The sequence below is a fragment of the Lepisosteus oculatus genome, chromosome 3 (genome assembly GCF_040954835.1).
Source record: "Lepisosteus oculatus isolate fLepOcu1 chromosome 3, fLepOcu1.hap2, whole genome shotgun sequence".
NCBI lineage: Eukaryota > Metazoa > Chordata > Actinopteri > Semionotiformes > Lepisosteidae > Lepisosteus > Lepisosteus oculatus.
The window spans coordinates 64,456,817-64,482,369 of NC_090698.1; the positions used below are offsets into that span (position 1 = coordinate 64,456,817).

Below are 25,553 nucleotides of genomic sequence, written 5' to 3' on the forward strand. Positions count from 1 at the left end.
TAACTACTTTACTACAAGAACAGCAAAACCATTCACGTATTTACTGAATATTACCTAGTTGCTACTGACATGATTGAATGCCTGAATATCTGTGCAAGTGATCTATCCGTGATGTATCAGTTTTCAGAATCCAGAGGCTACAGTACATAGAATTCCAGGGAAAAAAAAATCCAAGCATCAGCAAAATGAGTCTTACTCGCCATCTGCACGAAAATAATTTGTATGCTTAGATGCTGTTCAGGGATAACGTTGACAGCTGAGAGATGAAATCACCATCTTCTGTGGGCCAGAGAACATTGGAAGATGTCTGAAGTGGCAGTATAGACAGTAGTAAAGTGTTTTATTCACTGATGAATGCCATTTTGCCTTTGACAGGCCTGATGGAAGACAACATGTGTGGAGACTCTGTGGTGAGTACTGTGCTGACTGGTGTATTATTCAAGCCAACTGCTAGGGTGGTAAAAGCATGATGATGTGGGGAGGAATCTCCTTTAACACAAGAGCAACTCTGGTGCTAATGGAGGGCAACCTTAGTACTCAGTGATATATTCACTAAGTCACTGAGCCAACAGTTTTTCTGTGCCTGCAAGCCAGTCCAGAAATGTAGATTTTCCAGCAGGTCAGTGCAAGACCACACAGTGCTAGGTTTACAATGGCACAGCAATGACAATGACTACAATGTTCAAATCTTGCCATGGCCAGCATTTTCTCTTGCCTCCAGTTGAACATATTTGAGACTAATTCACCAATGCCACCATGATCTTCCTCAGCTGCAAGAATGGCGTACCCAAAGCAGTCTGTCCATAGGCTAATCATATCTACCGATCAGAGTTCCCAAGACTGTTTTAATTTATTTTCCACACATAATATTTTCATTTTGACAGGGAGTTTTATTTCTTGCTTAAAAACTATTAACGTCCAGTGATTATGATCTGTTTAAAATATATGATAAAATCTCTTTGATCTCAGTTTTATGTTTCTTTTGAACATCAGTATATTATTTCTTCATTTTATTGAAAAATGAACTACAAGACCTCTAATTTTTAATTCATGCCTCCAGCACATTCTATCAGTGTTTATGCCTTGAAGGTCCCAGCAGAATATCCTTACAAGAAAGTAAAATACATACAGTAAAGGTAACAGTCATTCTAAATAAAGAAACCCACCAAGTGTCACATCGAATATATATTACTATACATAGAAGAGTACAATAATCTTAGAGAGGTTTTCTTTAAGCAAATGTACTATAACCACCCCCCGCAACGAATATGGCCCTATTTGCATGTTTTCTAGCACTTGGTGTTTTGCTTTGTCACAGATGGACGTGTCTCACTCTGCATTGCTGGCACCTTACATTTATCACATTCATCTTCTATACAGTATATGTCCTATATGCAAGGACAAGAGTCACTTTCTCAGCACTTCAGCCAGAACCTTCCACTGAAAACAAATGTTTTTGCTACCACAGTGTGTCTGTATTTTTCTTTTAGCTCACTTGATATCGTCAAACCTTATTAAAACTTAAAACAACTATGACAGCTTTGTCTCCCCGTTTACCTTCCCTTCTCTCTACATAATCCCACTCGCTCTGCCCTCCTTCCTTATCCCTTTTTTCTCCCTCTTTCTGGTCCCCAGCCTATATCCATTATCTCATCTCTCCCCTCTGCCCAATCAATCTTTTAGTTGTCCCTGGAAACACAGTGTCAGACCTGGCATTCTCATTTATAACTCATGCTCTCTCTAGGGCCCATTGCCTAGGCTACTAATATGATGAGTTCAGTTGGTGTCTAACTGGATCAGTACGGGCCCTCAGCTCTTTCCCTTCCCAAAGCTTCTAGCTGCATACATAGCTCATATTTCTTCTTTAGGGTATTCCAATTGGAATATGATCTCATCCATTCTGTCTAGAAACATTCAGCAAAAGGTAGCTCTTTTCCTATTTTCCTGTCAGGTTACTCTTCTAGGTTGCTGCAGCATCTTCCGTGACCCACTACAGAGCTCCAAACCTACTGTAAGTTGGCTAGTCCCGCTACTGCTGCCAGCTGTTCACTGACTTGTGTTCTGTGACCTGCATTCCCTCAAGATCAAGTCTGTGTCACACGCGCTTCTCATTCATTCCATGCTACACACACGTTCTGCTCGGTTGCTACAAAACTGCAGCCGCACGACTTTTGGGGATTCTTTTGGGGGAATGTGACAGTACTGATCTCTGCCTGTATTTGCATCTATTCATTGTCCCCTTCATCCTGAAAAGTGCCCCAGTCCTTACCACTGAAAAGCTGAAAAATACTTTCTGAAGGCTCTGTATATGTTAGTGATATCTTTCAACCAGTTCTCTTTCCTATTGTTGCAGTGATAATAGTTCTCAAATCTTAAATTTGTAAGTTCTCCAATGGAATTTGTAAAGCAAAGTTTGGGAGGAGGTCAAGTATCTAATGTTGCCCACTTCCTCTCTCTTAAGCATACATATTTTGCCTCTTGAGCACCCTTGCATGCAACTTTTCTTGCCCTCAGCATTTTGCTCTTGATACAGACATTTTTTCCACTTAGCTATGCTGGACTTGACCTTTCATCCTCCACCATTCCCATGTATTGCCTGTGCTCCATGTTTAGTTTCTACCCCATCATCTCCAATCATAACCTACTACCTCAACTCTCAAACAAGCAACACTTCAATCTCACCCCTGTCCCATACTCTAGAACCGGAACTCCTATCTGCGGTGTTTCATCTCTCCTATTACCCCAGTCTCCTACGTCCATCGCCAGTGCTCACTCCACCTCACATGTGTGAGAGCACGGTGTCAGCCGGCAGCAGTGTCACAGCCTTCAACTCTGCCACTGCCTGTGGTCTGATCACAGTACAGGCAATGTTGGAAAATGTTCGTCTGGCCTCCAATTGAGTATGGTATCAACCCCAACTTTGTCTCTCCCCCACCTCACCCGGATTTCACGTGTGGCCCATGATGAATATACTGGACCCCTACTAGCTCCCAAGTCCATCGTTATAGCTTTTGTTTTGGGGGCTCCAAAAACATTTTTATTCATTCAGTTGTAGCAAAATGACCAGTTGGGTCAGGGCATTTACTTCTAGTACTTTGAGCTCAATTCTGCCAATTAGCCCTATGAGTCTCCTTATTCTTACTAGTCACTTAATTTTTCTCAGTCTACCATTCCATCCATTTGCTGACAAGCAACAGCTAGTGGATATCCACTACAGGGTCCCTCACAACTTCTGTACCGGGTTAAACAAAGATGGCCTCGGCACAAATCATTTTGGGTTACTTTGGGCTTGTTGCAGCATCTTCTATTACAAAATCACAGCCTCTGCCATCAACCCCAAGATCAGTGATCCTTCAGTGCATATTTTCAAACTGGCCCAATCAACCTAAAGCTTGTGAACCACAAGCTTCTTCAAGCTTAACTCTTAAACCTAAGAGTAGAAACCAGATGAGAAACAGTCTATCAGTGATTTTAAAAAATGAAAAGATATTTTATTCTGTTTATGCCCATGTTATACCAAATTTGCCTCTCGTCAAAATGAAAACATGCCAAGATGCTGATCTGCAACTATATGACCTCAGCACTTTCCTCATTGTAAACTCTGTCCTCTGGCCCTGGTTAAACCCCTTCATAATTTAGTAATGGAATCAATGATCAAAGAAACATTGTTGTACACTCCCTAAATAAGAACTGAGAACTTCCCTAAAGATTAAAGTTAAAACTTTCCCTTATTTAGCATTTGTAATGATAGAAGCCATAGTGGAAAATACCAAGATAATTAAAAGCATAGCAACAAACGTCACGTACTCCACCAGTTTAACTTTTGTGGAAAACACCAAAAATCAAGAAATATATTATTGTGTGTGTATGTAATGCACTCCAGATCCTGTTTTTAATCTTAATAGGTTTTCTTTGAAATTACTTTTTTACATTTGAGAATTTTAACATTTTATTCTTAATGTGTTATGGTGTCATGTAAATCGTCCATTTACAAGTAATCTTTGAAACATTGTCTAAGGAAAAAGACCACAAAGATCTTCCTTCAATGAAACAGGACAGGTTTATAAAGTTATTTTGTTATCGCCTAAGTTTGTGTTCTTTTCTTAAAAAAGACGTTTGAGCATTATGCACTATGAGCTGCCTATGTGAGTTTCATTTGGGCAGAAAAGAGCAACAGATCTATTTATTCCTATTATTGTTTTCAGAAATAAAGCCTTGCCAATGTCCAGACTCAAATGTGAACATACCAAGGAAACAAATTTGGAGAATTGTCAAGAATCAGTGGGGGATTTACAACGCAGGGCTGAAAGATGCCATACTTTGTAAGTAAATGCCAAACTGGCAGGATCTACAGTACTAACTCATAATGGGTAGTGGGAGGCACATAACGCTTCATTTTCAAGGGTGATTCAACAGGATTCTGATGCACTCCTGATCAGAGCAGAACACTTTTGGACTGCACCCAAGCCACAATTTAAGTATCTGTTGTAACTGTCTGTAATTAATTGATTAATACATTATTAATGATGTTATACACATTTATTGACTTGTGTTCTGTGACCTGCATCACCTGCGCTTCTCATTCATTCCATGCTACACACACATTCTACTAGGTTGCTACAAAACTGCAGTATGAAAAGTATTCCAAACCCTAAATCATATTGGGTATCTTTCAGGCTATGGTCAGAATTCAAGTTTTGCTATTAATATCCGATCAATCAACCAACAATTAATCAGAAGGTTATCATCACATTTATGTCACTCTATTAATACACCAATTTTCATTTAGAATGGCAATTTGCGTCTCCTAATCTAAAGTGTTATTGGTGCCTCTATGGGTTTTTTGTGCCTACTTGGGAATTAATGATTTTCTTTTCTTCGATGATGTCTTATGATATTATGTGATAAAGACATACAATAAAGAGTTTGATATACTTCATTGGCTTTATATGACTTATTGACTATATACAGTGCCCTTCAGATGTATTCATATTACATTGAATAGGAGGAAAAATCCTCCTGTAATATCAGATAACATAAAATATTTTTAAAAAGTTACATTTATTGCCTAAATGATTCTAAAGGGATTATACAGTATAGTTAATAGCACTGCACAGCCCAAAGTCATATTTGTTGCAAAAAGGGTCACATTTTTCATGCCCCTTGTAGTTGCTATATTAGTGAATCCTCCTCTGACAGGGACTGCACTTTCTAGATGCCTCCTTTAGAGTGCTATGAGGTTCTAACTACTGTTTGTTTTTGCTTACTTTTATTCAAATCAATACTTACAGTAGACATTTACAGTATAAATGTAAGCATCTTGAACTCTGGAATTTATTTAATTATATATTTCAAGTATGACTTTGTTCTATTCAATGATATTAAGCTTTTAATGCATAACATTTGAACTTTTTCAATCAAGACACACTATCCAGTCCGTAACTCATTCTGCTACATTACATTTTTTGTTCTTATTTCATCAATGGATAAATAAATCTGATGGTCACTATACATAGCAATTCATGCTAGAATTTGGTGCAGTACATTGCAAAAGAATCCATCCCCATCCAACAATATTCCATTTTGTTGAATTACAAATATGCACATTATTTAAAATGATTTATTCTTATTAAAACCGAGCTTATTCAAAAGTTCAAAAGTCAACACTCATATGGGCAAAAGAAGTTAAATGTCAGCAAAAGAAAGAATGCAATGGGAAATCAAAAACTAAAATGTGTTGATTGCACAAGTAAACAACCCCCTGAGTTATACCGTGTTGGATGTAGTTTTGGTGACAATTATTGTTCAAAGACTTTTTAGATAAGTCTCTAACAGCTTTGCAGACTGGGATGCTTTGTCCATTCTTCTGTGCAAACATTCTTCTTTGCAGACATGCTCAAGTTTTGTTAAATTGGTTGTGGATCACTGATGGGCAGCAGTTATTAGGTCTAGCCTGCAAAGTGGCTTACTCGAGGTCATACACTTTCCTGTTGTTAAACCATTCCAGTTTAGCTTTGGCTTTTGTGTCATTATTGTGCAAAATTCCATTTCAGTTCTAGGACTTTAACAGACTAAAGTGGGTTTCCAGATCTTGTCAATCTTTCCAGTCTGTCACAATTGTAGTCCCTCCCCCCTAAAGGGTGCTTCGGCTCTTCCTTGTTTGCCTTATTCCCTGTACGTGTTCCTTGTTCTAGCCTCCTTCCAGCTTCCCTTAATAGCCAGGCGCTGATGTTAATCCGCTGACGTTAATCTGCATCTGATTTCCATATTGTGCGGGCACGGGACCTGGTTGCACCTGGCTCCGTTATGTTTTTAAGTTTCTATGCCTGTTCCTGTTCCCCTTGCCGGTTCCAACCCGGTTCCTGATTTAAATCTTTAGTTTTGGATGGATCACCTGGCCATGGACTTCTGCTTGTGTTTTTGGAATTCGCCTATGGACTGATTACCTTTGGATTGTTTGCCTCGGCCACACCCGTGCACAGCGCACTTTGGACACGCCCCCCTGTTTTCATCCCCGTATTCCTGCATGACTTTTCCCCCATGTTTCCTCACTACTTCGGATTGTGTCTTCCGCATAGGGTCCGGAAAGAACTGTTTGTTACACAGACCCTGCTGATGAGAAACAGCCACATAACATAATGCTACAGTACCACTGCTATGCTTGACAGTAGGAATGGTGTCAACTAGGTAATGCAATGTGCTGTGTTGGGTCTGTGCAGAAGTACCGTAAGACTTTGTGTTTTTTACAAATACATTTCAATTTTGTCTTGTCTGACCACAAAACCTTTTGCCACATGTTAGCAATATCAAATGAATGCTTTTTTGCAATCTCCATGGGTAATTTAATATGCTTGTGATAAGTAATGAACTCCTTCTTGCCTCTATGCCATACAACCCAACTTTGTGAAATGACTGGATATTTTTCTCCCAGTCTCCTGGGGCTGTGAGTACTTTCTCCAGCCGATTCTCCCAACCATCTCCTGCTTATTAATGGGCACGTATTCCATAAGCGTGGGATATTTAAACCCCGATCTGCCCCGATCCTGTGCTCTGTCATAACTAGAACATATTTCAGGAGAGCACTCAGCCTGAATCCTGCCCGAGAATGTCTCCGTCTGTCTTGAATCTGTTCAGCCAAGTACTCTACCAGTGCCACTTAGATGAAACTTAGATGAGTCTGATAACCCTGCGAGACAGCGCAGTCACCCTTGCCAACATCCAACGATCAGCCCATCTGCTCTTGCCTCTCATTTCGTCAATCTCCATCAGCCGCCGCTCTCTGTCATGATCGTAAACCCCTCCTCTTAAGGACGCTCCAGCCCTTCCTTGTTTTATACTCATCTCCCGCACCTGCCTCTGGTTCCAGCCCCCCGTGCTTTATAAGCCAAACGTTGCTGTCTATCAGGGATCAGCTTTGGAAGATGGACGCCTACCCATGAGTCCGGGAGAGACTCGACGGCACAGGCTTCATCACGGCATCCTGTCCTTCTGAGTCTGGGATTAGGGAGCGTCTGGTCTCGTTACCCCCTTTTATTCCCCCGACCCTCCACCGGATCCCCCTCCAGCTTTTAACTCTGTTTGTCTGTCAGGATGGAGTACCCGGTCTTGGACATTTGCTACACTCCTGGATTTGCCTCGGACTCCCCCGGACTGTTTGCCTCGGCCACACCTCCCCCGAACACCAGCGCACCGTGGACATGCCCCCCTGTTTGCCTTCCAGCCCCTTGCATGCCTTTTTCCCTGTGTTTTCTTTACTCCCCCCGGATTGTGTTGTCTGCATAGGGTCCTGAAAGACCACTTTGTGACACTCTCCAATCTGCTTCAGCAATCGCCATCAGCTTTCGTCTTCTCTTTGAGCCTTTCACTGGGCTCAAGCTCTTGGATTATTAGCAAGACATGGCTTTAATCATCTGCTTGCCACATCATAGCACTGAGTAGTCAAATATGATCTTCAAAATAATATATATATGTAAATAAAGCTGCTGCAGTGGAAAGGATTCTTTAAAGTCTTTAAATGTGTGAAAGGTTTTATATTTGAATTGTATTTGGCTCCCAAGCACTTGTTTTCATGGCAGGCAGGTTTTGATTTGTTGTTCGTCATTAGGTTAAAGTACAACATATATCATCTGTGCCAATTCAACTGAATATTTCTCAAGCAGGAGTCAATATGAGAACACTGTTCACATTGAAAGCAACACCTCTTGTGTAAAAGACCTATACATTTCTAGGAATGTCACCTTGTAAATTGATTATTGTTGTAGGCTTTCAGACCAATAGTATTTAAATATTCATGCCTACATAGGACAAACTATTGTCTAGGGGAAGTCCCATTGCCTGTGGTCTTCAGCTTCTAGGAAAAAGGGAAAGCCACCAGTCTTCAAATATTGTCACAGATAATGCTAATGAATTTCCTTCTGCATTCTTTAGTATATATTTGCCAACTCGGCACAACAAATCTATTAGAAACAGGACGTTGTGTAGAATGACATATTTGACTCTGTTCATTCATCTTTGATGAATATGCCCCTGTTTGTGTTTTTAAGGTTTCATTTCCTCATAAAAGCTAACACAAGTGAAAATTGGTAACATAACAACAAAATAAATAACAATTATTATTGTTTGTTATTATATTATATATTGATATAACATTGTTATTATTAAGAAAGGAGAGACAAGAGGCACCAGAACTTGGTTTCTAGAAAGTGGATTTGTAGTATATCTGAACAGTAAGAAAAAGACACTGAAAGAAATGAGAGACCATTTACAACAGTATTTGCAGAGTTAAGAGCAGAGCTCACCCAATGAAAAACAGCAAATGTAAAGATCTGCGACAAATGTGAACCAGGCAATTATAAACCAGCACATCTGACCTCTATTACATATAAAGCAATAGAGATTTTTATTAAAGATAAGCAATAGGATTATCTAAATGGTAACAGCAGTCTAAGGGAGAGGCAACTGAGATTTAGAAAAGACAGATCATGTTAACATAACATGCAATATGTTAAACATATCAGTAATGGATACCAGTAGATATATTAAACAGACATTTATTTTTTATATTTTCAATAAAGTTCCATATACAATTAATTTAATTTTAATTTTAATTAATTTTTTAATTGCGCACTGTAGGTATTCTCTATACCTATATACAGTGCCTTGCGAAAGTATTCGGCCCCCTTGAACTTTTCAACCTTTTGCCACATTTCAGGCTTCAAACATAAAGATATAAATTTTTTATTTTATGTGAAGAATCACCAACAAGTGGGACACAATTGTGAAGTGGAACGAAATCTATTGGATTTTTGAAACTTTTTTAACTAATAAAAAAATGAAAAGTGGGGCGTGCAAAATTATTCGGCCCCTTTACTTTCAGTGCAGCAAACTCACTCCAGAAGTTCAGCGAGGATCTTTGAATGATCCAATGTTGTCCTAAATGACTGATGGTGATAAATAGAATCCACCTGTGTGTAATCAAGTCTCTGTATAAATGCACCTGCTCTGTGATAGTCTCAAGGTTCTGTTGAAAGCGCAGAGAGCATCATGAAGACCAAGGAACACACCAGGCAGGTCCGTAATACTGTTGTGGAGAAGTTTAAAGCCGGATTTGGATACAAAAAGATTTCCCAAGCTTCAAACATCCCAAGGAGCACTGTGCAAGCGATCATCTTGAAATGGAAGGAGTATCAGACCACTGCAAATCTACCAAGACCTGGCCGTCCCTCTAAACTTTCAGCTCAGACAAGGAGAAGACTGATCAGAGATGCAGCCAAGAGGCCCATGATCACTCTGGATGAACTGCAGAGAACTACAGCTGAGGTGGGAGAGTCTGTCCATAGGACAACAATCAGTCTTACACTGCACAAATCTGGCCTTTATGGAAGAGTGGCAAGAAGAAAGCCATTTCTCAAAGATATCCATAAAAAGTCTTGTCTAAAGTTTGCCACAAGCCACCTGGGAGACACCCCAAACATGTGGAAGAAGGTGCTCTGGTCAGATGAAACCAAAATCGAACTTTTTGGCCACAATGCAAAACGATATGTTTGGCGTAAAAGCAACACAGCTCATCACCCTCAACACACCATCCCCACTGTCAAACATGGTGGTGGCAGCATCATGATTTGGGCCTGCTTTTCTTCAGCAGGGACAGGGAAGATGGTTTAAATTGAGGGGTAGATGGATGCAGCCAAATACAGGACCATTCTGGATGAAAACCTGTTGGAGTCTGCAAAAGACCTGAAACTGGGACGGAGATTTATCTTCCAACAAGACAATGATCCCAAACATACAGCAAAATCTACAAAGGAATGGTTCACAAATAAACGTATCCAGGTGTTTGAATGGCCAAGTCAAAGTCCAGACCTGAATCCAATCGAGAATCTGTGGAAAGAGCTGAAAACTGCTGTTCACAAACGCTCTCCATCCAACCTCACTGAGCTCGAGCTGTTTTGCAAGGAAGAATGGGCAAGAATTTCAGTCTCTCGATGTGCAAAACTGATAGAGACATACCCCAAGCGACTTGCAGCTGTAATCGCAGCAAAAGGTGGCTCTACAAAGTATTAACGCAAGGGGGCCGAATAATTTTGCACGCCCCACTTTTCATTTTTTTATTAGTTAAAAAAGTTTCAAAAATCCAATAGATTTCGTTCCACTTCACAATTGTGTCCCACTTGTTGGTGATTCTTCACATAAAATAAAAAATTTATATCTTTATGTTTGAAGCCTGAAATGTGGCAAAAGGTTGAAAAGTTCAAGGGGGCCGAATACTTTCGCAAGGCACTGTACCTCTATACTGCTATATAGTCACTGTAGATAAGGTGATGTAATTGCTAACTAAATTGATAACTTATTCACAAGATTTGAAACCGGGAATGTACTGTACTGCAGCAATTCAAGAGACCTTTTCACTTTTCATTATCCAAATTTCATTATCCAAAGCTACTTAGGAGACTGTTAAACAAAGAATCACGACTATATATAATAATGACTGCTCTGCTGTAACAGTTACTGCACATAGAAAAGTACTATTTAAGCAATTGTCAACATTAACATACGTTAATGTGCCGGAAAAAAGATTTATCTCAAGCAAGTTTACAACACAAAAAGGACAGTTCACAGTGGAAGTGTTCCTGATAAAAAAGTAGAAGAAATTCTGAGAAAAACTGTGTACTGTGTGTACAGTATGTTTTGTCCATTTCCTTATTATTCTGACCATATCTGACCATAGATGTAAAACATGAATTCTAATTTAATTTCACCACATTGAACAAAAGTGAATACACAACAGTGCCATTATACATTGAATATTATGAATTATTCAGTGACGAAGCATCAAATTAAGAAAAGTGCATGCGTGTGATCCCAAACACTCTAATTCATACTGCAATCCAGGATACATAAATGTTGTTGTCTGTTGCTTTCATGTCCACCAGAAACCTAATGATTCAGTGTTAGATTTCACTGTAAACAGTGCTAAAGTATTTTTTCCACTTCCGCTTCTGAAAGACGTCAATCTGATTCTTGATATCCATCCATTTTTTTAACCGCTTATTCCAATAAGCAGGGTAACAGGGGAGTTGGAGCCTATCCCAGTTGACAATGGGTACAAGGCAGGGTACACCCTGGAAGAGATACCAATCCATCACAAGACCGACACACACAAACACAGACACGCACACAATCACACCAGGCCCTCTTTTCCCAGAAGCCAGTTAACCTACTGGTACATCTTTGGATTGTGGGAGGAAACCAGAGCACCCACCCTGGAGGTCTCATGCCAAACAAGGGGAGACTTGTTCATACAACTTAATGCAGATAGCACCCCAGGCCTGGAACTGAAGCCAGTGTCCAAGTGGTGTGAGAATGTAATGTTAACCCCTGCTCCAAGATACCACTGATTCTTGATATAACGATTTTCATTCACTTTAAAGAAAAAAATATTTCATTGGTTTGAACTGACTTGGAATTACAGTATTTCATTTTCTCTGTTGTTGTGTAAGGATCTAACATCACTCTGCCTTTTAATAACCAAATTGTTGTATATTACTGGCTGCCAGCATTTGGTCTGAATGGTTCTGAATTGCTGAGGTTTTCACCACAGACGTGGGTTTAGACTTGGAAATTAATTCATCCTGGTAGACGCAGTGTCTCAGGGTTTGCTGTAAAAAAACTGTATGCCTTTCTTGCCATTTTGGGTGTTATGTGTGTCAGATTTACGTTATTGTGTGTGTCATGGTGTCACAATGATGATTTATTTTTACTCATGCACTTTCTTGTGTGTTTCCTTTTCCTGTTGCGGATGTTGCAAAAGACAGGGATTCTGCTGTCTACTTGCAGATGTAAGTTGATTCAAACAATCTAAGCATTTTCTGAGCTTGAACCCTGATCTACAGAAACTCTTGTTTGTTGAGAGAGGTGTTTACTGAGAGTTTGGTTCACATCGCTTAAGAAAGCAAAGGAGATCAAAGCCATGTCATTTTCTATCATTATGAAATTCTCTACTCAGTTTTCTCTCATGACTCTCCACTCTTAATCATAGCAAGGCACAGCCAACCTATAACAGGCCTGTAATAATCCAGACAATGCATTTTGCCCTACTGTGCAATGTTCGCTGACAAAATAATTTGCCATAAAGGTCATACTCTTGTGTTTACCTACCTTAAGTGTAAGTGACACTTGGCAAAGATTTGAATGTTTTTCTCATTGGTAGCAGACTCTAGGTGGGAGTCATGGCAAGTTTGATTAAAATGTTAGACTGGATCCAGCTTTCAGCTCTGTGTTTGAGCTTATTCCTGAGTCTGAGGTTTAAATAAAGAGTTGAATTACACAAACCTACTTTTCCAAAAGACACATCCCTCTCATTGGCAGATGTCAGTTATTATTATTATTATTAGCAGTTCTTTGAGAACCCATCTTATGATATAGTGTTTGACCTTACAGCTAAGAAAACCTCCATAACCATATTTCTGTACTGTACTGTATGTCTCTCACACTGAACAACGGAACAGCATTCATAAAGCCTATTATACTCATTTGCTTCACTTTAATAAACAAATTCTTCAGATAGCAGGATCAGGATGGCAGCATGCTAAAATTAAAAAAATAAGTATATTATTGATTTTGTGATATTACCTATATTTAAGTACTTGCAGTTACAGAACAAGTAATAAGTTTATTCCATGGTGAAAAGAGAAGAAAAAAACACAACATTTGGGCTGTGGAGCTTTGCCGAAACGTTGCGTTTTCTTTCTTCTCTTTTCAGCATGGAACAAACCTATTACTTGTTCCTTTGCAGCCTACGCATGCTGACACAGCTACCCACCTGAACTACTTGCAGTTACTTCCATTATAAAGATGTATTATTTTTGGCAAATATAATATTACATAAAATAATACTATAATATTACATTAACAATTATTTTAAATACACCCAGCTTGATTTTCACAGATTTGATTTTGAAATCTACAGTGATTTGCAAAAAAACTAGGCAACTTTGACACAAACTGAATGACGAATATATATGTATATATTTTGTGAGGAACGCCATTTTACTCAAAGTCTTCACTAGTGTGAATATATATACAGTATATGAAGGTCTATAAAAATAAGGACCATATACATAAGATACCTAACTTATAATATGTTAATATCACACATCAGCAGGCTCAAGCAATTGATGCATTGTTATCCAGGACTTCTTATTTTTCCAATATAAAACCAAAATGTAACTAAAATATGCTAGTCTTAATAGTCTAATTAAACATTCATAAGAACAAATGTGTAATTTTCTAAATTAGGTGTTGATGGTACTGTAGAGCTATAGGTATCACTACACTTGGACAGTTTACAAGAATGACTACTGTACTTGTAAGAAAGCAAGTAAATTCATGCGTCATTCATTTGCATATATTAGATCTGTAAATAAATTCATGTAGAAACAAGTTTTTTGTCAGTATTTTTTTTGGTTCAGTAGTCTGCTGTTTTTGTGTAGTAATGTGCTGATTTAATTTTTTAAATATAGATACTTGCATAAATATCTTTCCCAAGATTAATGAATATGCCAAAAACATCTGAACAAATTACTCACGATTTGCTTTAAGGAAGACCTTAAGAATAGAACTGGATACTGTGCAACCAGCATAAGTCATAAAATAAATAAAAGGGCAGTCCCTTCTCTCAAACTAAGCTTAACACTCAATCAGGAGGTTGAGACAGTCCCATGTAGAACTAGGAGCCTCTTCTGGGCAGTATGAATTTATAAAAGGGTGGGGCCTTATTTTTACTTGTCTATCCAAATTGTCAGAGTGGAATTTTTTTAAATCACAAAATCAGTTTTACAGAAAGAAGACCTTAGGAGAAATTATGCATTTTATATCTAAAAAGGTATAAGATGAACATGTTGCAGTGATATGACACACCTACTGTAGGTGCTAAAAGGCATACTGTACAAAGTACCTGCAGCAGGATGTTGGCTTTTTGATGTTGTGGGTTTTATGTTTATCTAGGTTGTTCAGCTTAGAGTCTCAGTGAGTGTCAAATACAATCTGAACCTGGGATCTGATCACATACTGTACACTAGGGTATACAATATGAGCACGCATCTGGAAACACACATGGGGCGTATCCTCTTGCACAGCGAGTTAGAAGCTCATTTTAGCTCATATGGTCCTCTAAAGTGTGCCTGAGACACAAACAGTATTCAGCTTGGAGTATGACAGTATCTGCTAGTAATAGTTGACATGTGTGAACATCTTAACACTTGCAGAAGAGATAACATACAGTACATCAATATCATTTCAATGGTTTTAACAAAATTAATTTTGGCTTAATATCCTAAGAAAAATTTGTTGAACACCTGAATATCCCAGACGGAGACTGTTTTCTGGATCCCTTCGAATACGAACTAATTCCTAAATTTATCCAAATATGAAAATATTAAAAGGATAACAAAAAACATGAATAGGGCAAGATTCTAATCAAATTTATATGCAATAAAGTGTGTGCTGAGTGCTGTATTTGTAGTTTAGCACATTATAAACTTACTATATGCATAATTTTACTACCACCTATAAGACTTGGCTGGGCTTTCTTAAAATTCTAAAACCAGTTTATTGGTTACAAATTTAAATTCTAAACAATACTTAGACAATTATGTATGAGCCAAATCCATTTTTCCCTTTACTTAATTGCTAACAACTCTGTAATTATGCTTCACTTAACCATCTCAATCTAAGGCGAAATGGCATACTATAGGTAAAATATTTGCATGCCATTATTTTTTTGGTCCGATTGGAACTTTTACTTGGAACTCTGATTGAATAACCAAGTAAAAATGTTGTGGTTATTAACAAAAAAAAAGGAATTACAATAGTCCTTTCACTGCACAATGCAACCTGACCAGTGGGGAAGTTTTCCTTTAGAAGTACTTACAGTAAAGCATTACTTCTTTAATTAAGCAAATCATCCATCCATCAATTTTCTAACTGCTTTATCCTATCCAGAGTTGCAGGGGAAGCAACTCCCTAGACAGAATTCCAGTCCATCTCAAGGCACAAACGGATGCAAACACACACTCACTCACACCAGGGCCTGTTTCACCAGGAAAATGCAGACAATTATGTTTCTGGACTGTGGGAGGAAACACAATTGAAAACAGGGAGAACATTCAAACTTCATGCAGATAGCACCCCAGGAGCTGAACCCAAGGCCTCAATGCTGCAGGAAAGTGATGCTTACCACTGTACCACCACACTGCCTTATATACGAATCAATAATACCAGTAATGAAACAATAATGGATCCAACGGTTATATAATGACATAAAACCATAAAACTAGACATTAAAATATGAGTTTTTTTGGCATTGGTAAGAAGCTGCTTGAAAAGTAGCCATAACTAAATATTTTACCAAAGGTGGGAATCGATCTTCGATCTTGGCCTCAACAGGCAAACAGGAGACCCAGCAGCCTATATATTCAGAAGGTATTCTAAATTAAAATGATTAATTCAGAAAAATCAAAATCATGAAACCAGAATACAACTATAAAAGTGAAATAAATTATTTCAGGCACTGAAACCTAGTTAAGGGAGCTGGAATGTGGAAATACAGTATGGTGTAACATTCACCTCTTGACTGTAATTTGTATATGTAAACAATGATACTTCACTTGCTCCTCAGAGAGTGGTTTGTATTTTGCAAAATACAATCAGCCTTCTGTTTCTGTCAGAAGATGTATGTTTCCTGCTGATTAAAATGTAAACCATGCAGCTCCTATGACAAAGTACTGTATTCTGTTCCTAAATGTGGTAGTTTATTCTTTCAAGCGATCCCTGTCTCTTTGTAAAGACCATACAATGTTTAGATTTTCATTATACAGGTAAGTATGGATACCTTATGGGAATATGAATATAAACTAATTCTGACTTTTTGGTCAATTCTCAAAAGTAGAACAATCTAAACAAATTCTTAGTTCTGCTTTGCAAATAAAGTTAGTCAGTTGCTATGGACAGCTATGTTTTACTTAGAGCTCATTAATGTGACATAACTAGCTCTGATCAGTGATAAATAAATACAGTATGTACAGTACTTTATCAAGTATATATACTATATAAAGAACTGATTTTGGTGCTTTTTGAGTGCTTGTAGTCATTATGAATTATGGAACAAGAAAAGGTAAATTATACACTGAAAAATCAGAAATGGGAAACACAATGTTTTGGCTGTTGAAACGTCTTCAGGTGTGAGTTCCAAACCTACAGTACAGAATGCTCAACATATATAATGCATAACACTATGGATTATGACAATGTTCATAATAATTTGCTCTAGCTGTTTCACAACACTATGTTTACATAAACAAATTAATAAAAACAACTCCTCCTGTATCAGTGTACAATTATTGTATATTTGGGATGGACCCAACATCACAGTTTTGAAGTTTTTTGGCTCAGAACTCCACCAGATAAGCGTTTCATTATCACTGCTGGAATTACCTGAAGAGACGTCCTCATGTTCCTGCTATATCTTTGTATTCTATAAGCAATTAATTTGCCATATTATTTTTTGGGATGGAATATTTAATTTGATATACTGTATGGGTTTCAGTGTAAAAAAAACCTGAACAAGCTGCTAATTGAAAAGTGTTTGTAAGTATGTAGTTTTTCACTAAATGGATTTTGCGCATCCCTGGTCTACAGTTACCACTACAAAGGTTACTGTTATAACCTATGTATTTATTTCTATTTCCTCTGTTTATATTTTCTCATATGAAGGAATATGAATTATGGGACAGATTTACTGTGATTGAACAATTATTCAATAAAATATAAAATTGGCCTTTTTATCTGAAAATGATTATCACCAAATAACCAGGTAGAGAAATGAAAATACAATTGGTGTGTTTTCTTTTACTTGTTTTTGATATTATAGTACAACAAATATTAGCTTTAACAACCTACTGTATATTCTACAGGGGCCAGATTCCTGTTATTATTTATTTAACACTTAACTAAGAGTCCAGGGTAATGGTTATTTCAACCAACTATTTATGAGAATATAAAAATGTTTACAAATGACGCATGCCACTTGGCCTTTGGCAGTTACTAGCTAATTGGCCAGTTGGATCTAATTGGATCTTTTCCAAACTGAAAGAATCCAGGGTAATAGCTTCCACTACATGACTGAATGGCTAGCTGCATACTTCTGTAACCCATTACTTAATAAATTAATTAATAATGTGCTTGATAAACCCAATAATTTAAAATGTGGGTTCATATTACTGTAAATCCAGAAGTCCCTGTGGCTTCTGTTGAATGCCATTAAAAGGGTATCATCGGAAACAGTGCGATTTGTGATTTTTGTGGGGCATTCTTTTGTTTGTGTTTCCAATAGTGGAGTACTACAGATTTAAAAAATAAAATGAGGATTAGATCTCATGCAAGCGAGAGCTGGGAAAAGTAAAGAGGTGGAGAGGGAAAGGAGATGCTGAAAATGTCCTATTTGCATGCTGTTGTTTTTAGATAAAAAAGTTTCTCTGATTAAGAGAGAAAAATGGTATTCAAACCCAACCTCTGAATATTTATATCGTCACACCATTATGACATGAACCTTATTGAGCATGGCAGAAACATGCTAGAAATGTGATGGCCATCCACCTGATTCGACCCCAACCTCTGCAGGAGCTCTATTTAGATGGAAAAAAAGCAGGGTCCAGTCAGAAAAAAATAGATATGCATGAAGAGTGCAGTAGCTAATTTATTAAACAAAAAAGAATGTGATAAACACTCCAGTAAATCTAAACAGGGAATGCAATAAATAGCTCCAGAACCAGATGTAGAAAAATAAGTACATGTATGTCTCATAGACTTCAAATAGTGATTAACACGCCTACTGTATGTATTCTGAAAGGACAATAGAGTCCAGTCTTCCAGCCTCTCCATACACTGTCGCCTGTGCAGAGTGAAATTCATGGGGACTGCTATATTTGTGTGACTACGTTACGGGGGGGGGGGGGGGGGGATAATTCCGCTAAATGTGTTTTTTAAATTATGTTTTATTTAAACACACAGTCCTGTAGTGTTGTTGTTTTTTTAATTTGCGCTTGGCTGTAGATTTTTAAATTCTGTATTCAAAGATTCAGGTACATTATACATGTTTAGCAATTACCATTAAGTAGATTATGAGCATTACGAATGATGTGGTAGGCAGTGTGAAGTACAAGACAGTATGCATTGATTTCTTAATGAGATTATTGCAGTAGGATTTGTAATTTTACTCTAGAAGTCGATCTGGTGTAAAAAATTGTAAGAATATATTGAAAATATAAATGGTAAACAACATATTGTTTAAGATTATCGTAAGTCCAGAACTGCTGAATGCATCCTGATTATACCCATAGTGTAATTATGATTGTTTTGATGCAGTAATCCTCTTTACCTAGGGGGGTACACAGAGCAAAACTCTCCTTCAGTTTGTCATATTTCCCAGTCTCTTCCACATGCATGCACACATACTGTGCACACCACAGAGCAATGTGTATTTCGCAGGAGTCCTGTAGGTAATGGTTTTAATAAGTCGTTGGCATCAGCACATCGCAGAATAAAATCCAGTCAAATCCAATCCAATCGGAACTTGATCATACAGTAGGTTATCCATCTTTTCTCTTCTTTTGCTCCAGCAAAGCTTTATTTCTAGCTATCAGTATGGAATTTGAATAAGCCCCATTCAAATCAGAAACATGAATTTTAGATAAGCATGGGTTGGATTAAATTTAAGGAGATACAACCATAGCTAATGTGACTGACAGTGGCACAACTGAGCCGCGTCTAAAAATGCAAGCATTATTAACCCAGTATGCTCACAAAGCATGAAAATCTTGAGGGTTTTAGGCATGATTGCTTAAAACGTTTGCATATTTTGAAGATTTCAATGCGCTCACCTGAATATAATAAAAGACGAAGAATGGATATTTATTTCCATAAATAAAAGGCATACCCTTGTGTTTTCTGTTGTATGTTAAAATGGAGAGCCCATTGCAGCAATAGACATCATACAGTACATTTTTTCCCTGTTTGTTTAAAGCAAACCATATTACTTATGTTAATTATTAAAACCATATTTTGTCAATTTGAGGTGTTACTGATTTAGCTTTCAGATTGAGACAAGATGTTCTTTAGTAGCAGGCCAACAAAGGCATTTAATTTGTAAACTGAATATCTCATTTCTGTGCTCCCTATGCTTCTATATGTTGAGAACTTTGATATTTGAAGGACCTGACCCTTTTCAGTAGATCAAATGTTAATTTCTTGCTTAGAAACCTAGTGTTTTCATTTAGCTAGTTGTGAGTTTCAGGGAAAGCTGGTTTTCAGGCAGTGAGAAGATACCAGAATAAAAGTCAGTGGTTTACCTAAGGAGTGATGCAGTCCCAGTGGTGATGAACTAATCTAAAAACATTAAAGAGTGAAGATTATCTTTTGTTTAGCTCTTTTTTCATTTCTTCATTTTGTTCATCTCTTAAAATGATTCACATTATGTTACATCAATTATTTATTCAGCACACATGTACTGTACAGTATGGTGTTTTTTCATTACATTAAAATGCTGAAAACAATAAAACGATGTACAATTCAGCATATCCAGGGAATCACGGGGTTAATAAATTTTCTGCAGTCCTCGTTGCACTTAGCGACTAATAGGCACTATTATTAAAGAATATAAAGAACCTGAAAGAAAGCATGTCAAGTTGTCAGTTCCATTAGACCATTTTTAAGTGCAGAATGTTTTTTCAGTGTTTCTCCTTTATTGCTGCAGCAACTACAGCAAAAAAAAAGAACAACAGGGAAAGAGGGGGAATACTGATGACTGTCCAGTAGCTTCAGAATGTGATATTTTGTTGTGAGGCATTTTTCCTCCATAAGCTGAAGTCAAGCTGGAAGAATCTCAGAGCAACAAAACCAAAGCTTGTGTGCCCTTCACATTTCTATTGCAAAAGGAGAAAAATGGCACACAGTAAAGCTAAAATATTATATGACACGTCTAATGTAATATGTACCATGTTCTTGAATGTAATAATGTTTCCTATATTTTAAGTGTATTCCTTCACACACAAAGTACTTATTTTTTCTTAATTTTTTTCAATATTACAAGGCAGTCACAGTAAATACATGATTTTTTTATACTTTCTAAGAGAATAACAATGAAATGAAGGGAAAGAAATGAAAAAAAAAGGATAGAGAGTGAAAGAAAAAAACAAATAAAGTCAGCTATATCAGAGTTTGCCATAAAAAGGTATAAATATCATAGTATAATTTTATATATTGGCTTAAGAGTATACAGTATATTGAACTCTTCTTTTAACTAATGATTTCAAAGGCTTTTCCCTGCAATTCTTTTAAACATTCTAGTTAAACTTTTAGGATGAATCTTAAAGTTTCTTATGAGATCAAGACACTATGGACAATGGAGCTGTGTTTCAACCTGGTTTTTACACTTAGGGCAGTTAGGTGATGTGTCTGTTCTGAATTTGCTGTAGATCTGTGGAGACACATATGCTCTACACTATGTAGCAAATTTCACTGCAGTTCTTTATACCAGTTACAGATGGAGATTATTGAAGGCTATAGAAGAATAGTTTTCCAAATATCACCATCTATATAATACCTCAGTTCTCAGCTCCAATTTGTCTGGAAAGACTTTAGGGAGTCTGCCTCATGCCTAGAAAAGAAGGTGTAAAACTTGGATGGAAATTTCTTTGCGTTCTTACTCTTCACCAATTTTTTCCAAATGTGTGCGAGTTGCTGAAAAAATCAAGACCACCATTGTTAGTACCTACAGTACATAATGACTGACCTGGAGATATTTGAAGAAGTCTCTAGTTGGTATATTATATTGTGCTCCGAGATGCTAAAATAATTTTAAATACCCCTCCTTCAAATAGGTCAGAAATTCTATGTATACTGTACGTGCTGTTTGCCAGTTAGGGGGTTTGCCAGTTAATGGGAGCCTGTCTTTCCAGGGGGTAGGTTAGGGTCACCCACCTGTGAAGACGGCATACTGTATAAAGAGAGGGATAATAACTTAAGAATTTAGTTATCTTGATCCATGTTTCCATGTTTAATATCAATGGGTTCTTTTTAGCAAGCGGGGGTAAATTTGTCATCTTCCTGCCTAAGAGGTTTACAATAGAAGCTGGTTTACTGAGTTCAGCCTCCATCTCTACCCAGGTGGAGTCTGGTGGTGCGTGAATCCACTGCTGGTGGATTCTTGGTTGTATTGCCCAGATATAGTATTTCAGATTCAACAGGGCACATCCAGCTTAATCCCTGGGTAGCTACACAGTCTGTGGCCCATTATCTCATTATCAGGTCTAACCTAAATGGTTGTGAAAAACGTTCACCCCCCACCCCAGCAAGGGAGAAACTGTTGTGAGGTGGAGCGGATTGGCGAAAATTACAATCTTATCAAATAAATCCACTTTCATGTTTATGTTGTCAATTAGCCAACAATATTAATGATTAACACCTAGAATAACAAGACCTCAATAGGTCCCTTATATTTTAATAATATAAGTCATTGGTCTTTCAACAATGTACTGGGCCTTTAGGCATTGGAGCTTTCAAGGATCCCATGAATATCCCCTACATGTTTTAAACCTCATTCTGAAGATCTATTTTCCATGCACACATGAGCTCAAGCAGTTGGAGCTCTCCAGGCTCAAGGTATCTGTGCAAAAAGCATTAATTTAAGATGTATGAGATTTCTAAGCTCTTTTGGTCTCACATGCAAAAACATTTCATGCAAAAGAGTAAGTAAAATTAATGTTTTAATTAAAACTGTGAGAGTTTCTTTCACATTTTTATTTCTATACTTTTTCTTGGTACTGGCATTAGGTATTAGTCTATGGACTGCGACTCAAAACATTCTAATTCTAATTGTATCAGTAAAAACTGGGAAACTTGCTTAATTTTGCTCATTTAAAGAAATTGACAAGCTTCTTTTAATTTTGAACTTTCATATACATTTTAACCCTACCCCTAAGTAAAGTAGACCCTATTACTTCAATCACTCTTAATTATAGCATTGGTAATAATTTGTATGTCCATACGTTTAGAATGTGAAATCATGAAAAAGCTTTTATTCAGTGATTCCAAAATTATAAAATACAATCAATCTTCTAATAGTTCTTTTCTGCACTGGTTTGTTGCTCTCAAACACATTCATTGCATTAATTTATAATTGAAGTACTAGCCATTTTCAGCACTACGTAGAGGTATTAGAGAATAACTGAAACCAGATGTTTGAGTTTCTTTTACATTGGCATTTTTGTCAATTTCTGGGTTGTGACATTAGGTATCAGACTATGCACTTCTACATAAAATACTATCAACATTTTCAAATTGTGTCCATAAAGAAATTGAAACTTGCATAATTTGGCTTAGTTAAAGAAAATGACAAAATTATATTCATTTAAACATTGATAGAAATTTTAACCCAAACTACGCTCAATTACAGCATTGATCATAATTTGTACTTTGTAATTCGTTATAAGAACGAAATTTTGCTAACCCAAAATTTGAAGTTCGAAAGTGTCTGATTTTGGCTGAGAACCTTCTGTGAACAGCTGTTTGTTTCTGCGCATGCGCACAGCATTGTGGTTAAGGACGCCGCGAGGCAGCAGTGCTTTGTTTTCAATCACAGCAAAAGCTTTGTGTTTGTTTTGTAGTTGCTGTTCATTATGGGATCTTAACGAAGAGAAAAAGATTCTTTAGCATAATAGTCGAGAACAATGTGCACATCATTCTAGACGATTATTTGTTTGAGTAGAATTATGCTGTTCACTAAGCTTGCTATAACTGTCTGTATGTTTAGAGTGGAATTTTCCCCATAAGATATAATCAAATTTTCATTAGATCTCCCGCCTTCTGAACAGATTTTCAAGAATGAATTAGATTCAGATACTGGGGTATGAGCATATCATGAATGTGTTTTTACTTGAAGTAGAATTATTTTTGAATGGAAACAATATATATTCTGTGGTTATTTATTAGGAAAGTCTATAAATGTTTTGATATTTTTAAAAAATGCTTCAGAACACATTTGTTTTCAAATGGAGGTAATTGCTCAACTCTCCATAGAGTGTAATGAGATCTGCGTGCTCTCCTTGCGTAGTTATTGACATCGAAATATCTCTGGAATAAAGTGTGTTAATGAAAACTTTAAAAAGTCTTTTCATGTTTATTTAATTTTTCTTCTTTCAGTTGGATTGCATGATTGGCATGAAACAACCTGGGGTCATTGTTACGCCCCGGCAGGAAGCAGTTAGCATCCAGATGTTGCCCCAGGCACCCAGCACGTTTCAGCTGCTCAAGAATAGTTTGAATGTAGGACTCTGTGACTGGGGTACGCTTTGTTACAGTACAAATAAATATGTTTCACACTGACGGTCTGTAGTAGCTTTAAAACTACAGAACGTGCACTAAGGAAAAATAAGTGTTGCCTTATGATAATGTGCAAAAAGAAGCGCAGAAGAAGAGGGCAGAAGACTGAAATTTCAGTCCCATCCCCCAAGCAAAACTGCCCATTTCAAATAACAAACACAGTGGGACATTAAACCCCTACCCTTTGTAACAGACATAATGTAAGTTAAAGAAGTTTGAATAGGGAGCTGCGTTGCATGTGTTGGCTGCAATGGAACACATGAAAGTTAAATTCATGCTGAAAGGAACAGAATGGGGACACAACGTTTCTCCTCTATAACTCGTCAGCATACAGAAAAATTCCCCCAGTGCCACAATGTTCTCTATGCCCTTCTAGTGTCTACTTTCTATGGAGTAATCATGTAACATAAGGGAACAGCGCACATACAGTAATTACATTAACTACCAGGAAGAAAAAGGGCAGCAAAAAATGTGTACAAATAAAAAAATTGATTTTAAATTTTATCAGTTAAAAATATACATAGTGGCATTAAAATTTGTGTTCAAAACTAAGTGCTGTATACATGTAACAACTCAATTGCGGCATCTTTAAATTTTCTTGCTATTTCCGAAGAACCTCAAGATTGTTGGCCTGGGGGTTCATGAATGTTATTACTTAATATTTGGAAATGTGAATATAATTTACAAATTAATTTTATCATTAAATTATTTATTTCATTTAATAGAGAATTGATAGTGAATTTTTTCGTAACCGTAATTGTTCATGAATTTTTCCTCACAGACCATCCACAGATATGCCAAAACAATAGCATACACATCAATGATCTGTATACTCTATAAGTATATTGTATATACAGAAAGTACAGTATGATGCCATATTGTTTTAAATCCACTTAAGAAAAGTATGTGTGAAATATATTTCCATAATCAATAGTTAAATTGTTTCCTGATTACTTGTTGTTGAAATAAACTATACGTTTACAGCAAGCTATAAAAATAAACTATTATATTATAAAATAAAACATTTCTGTCCAGGAATCAAATCCTTCACTTTTTGAGTAGCAGGCGAGAGTCTAACTGCCATACTAAACTGCCGCTTGAATGCAATGAACTCCATTTCAGTGTACAGTATGAGCGTTTTGTTGTCCATTACAACTATAAGGACAGTAAAATGTACATACGTAAAATGAACATATCAAAATGTTTCTGAAAAGTGATACTTTTAGCTGCCAGAATTTCTTTAGTTACAAAATTGTGTGTTAATATTCCCTGTCATGTGGGATTAAGGTAGTACTACATTTTTTTCTACAACAATAACAACAGCAAGTACCGTGTTCTTATTACATATTCTTAGAAAAGGTTAAAACATTATACTGTAGCTTAATATGAACTATATAAACTTAATATAGTTTAAACAAGCATGTCAAAACTTTTCCAAAATAACCACTGTAAGTTACCGAGTTAAAGACTTCGATGCATAAAATGTTTATGAAGGTGGAATACTGTTCTGTGTGTTTTTGTATTTAGCTACCACTACCATTTACTGTATGTACAAGCTTCTTCATAATAATATTATTATTATAATAAACTACTTTATATATCCAACTGAATAATTTTGT

At 36.9% G+C, this 25,553-nt stretch overlaps 1 long non-coding RNA gene across 2 annotated transcripts in view; it reads left to right on the forward strand.

Moving 5' to 3' along the window:
• The window catches only part of LOC107079222 (uncharacterized), a 107,605-nt gene that overhangs the window by 20,237 nt on the left and 61,815 nt on the right, over window positions 1-25,553 (forward strand). The window contains exons 3-5 of one of the 2 annotated variants that reach the window (XR_011189104.1): window positions 376-410; window positions 4,206-4,322; window positions 23,755-25,422. This is a non-coding gene — a long non-coding RNA (uncharacterized lncRNA). Of the gene's footprint in view, window positions 1-375; window positions 411-4,205; window positions 4,323-23,754; window positions 25,423-25,553 lie in introns of those variants that run through there. The other variant, XR_011189103.1, reaches the window with a different exon arrangement.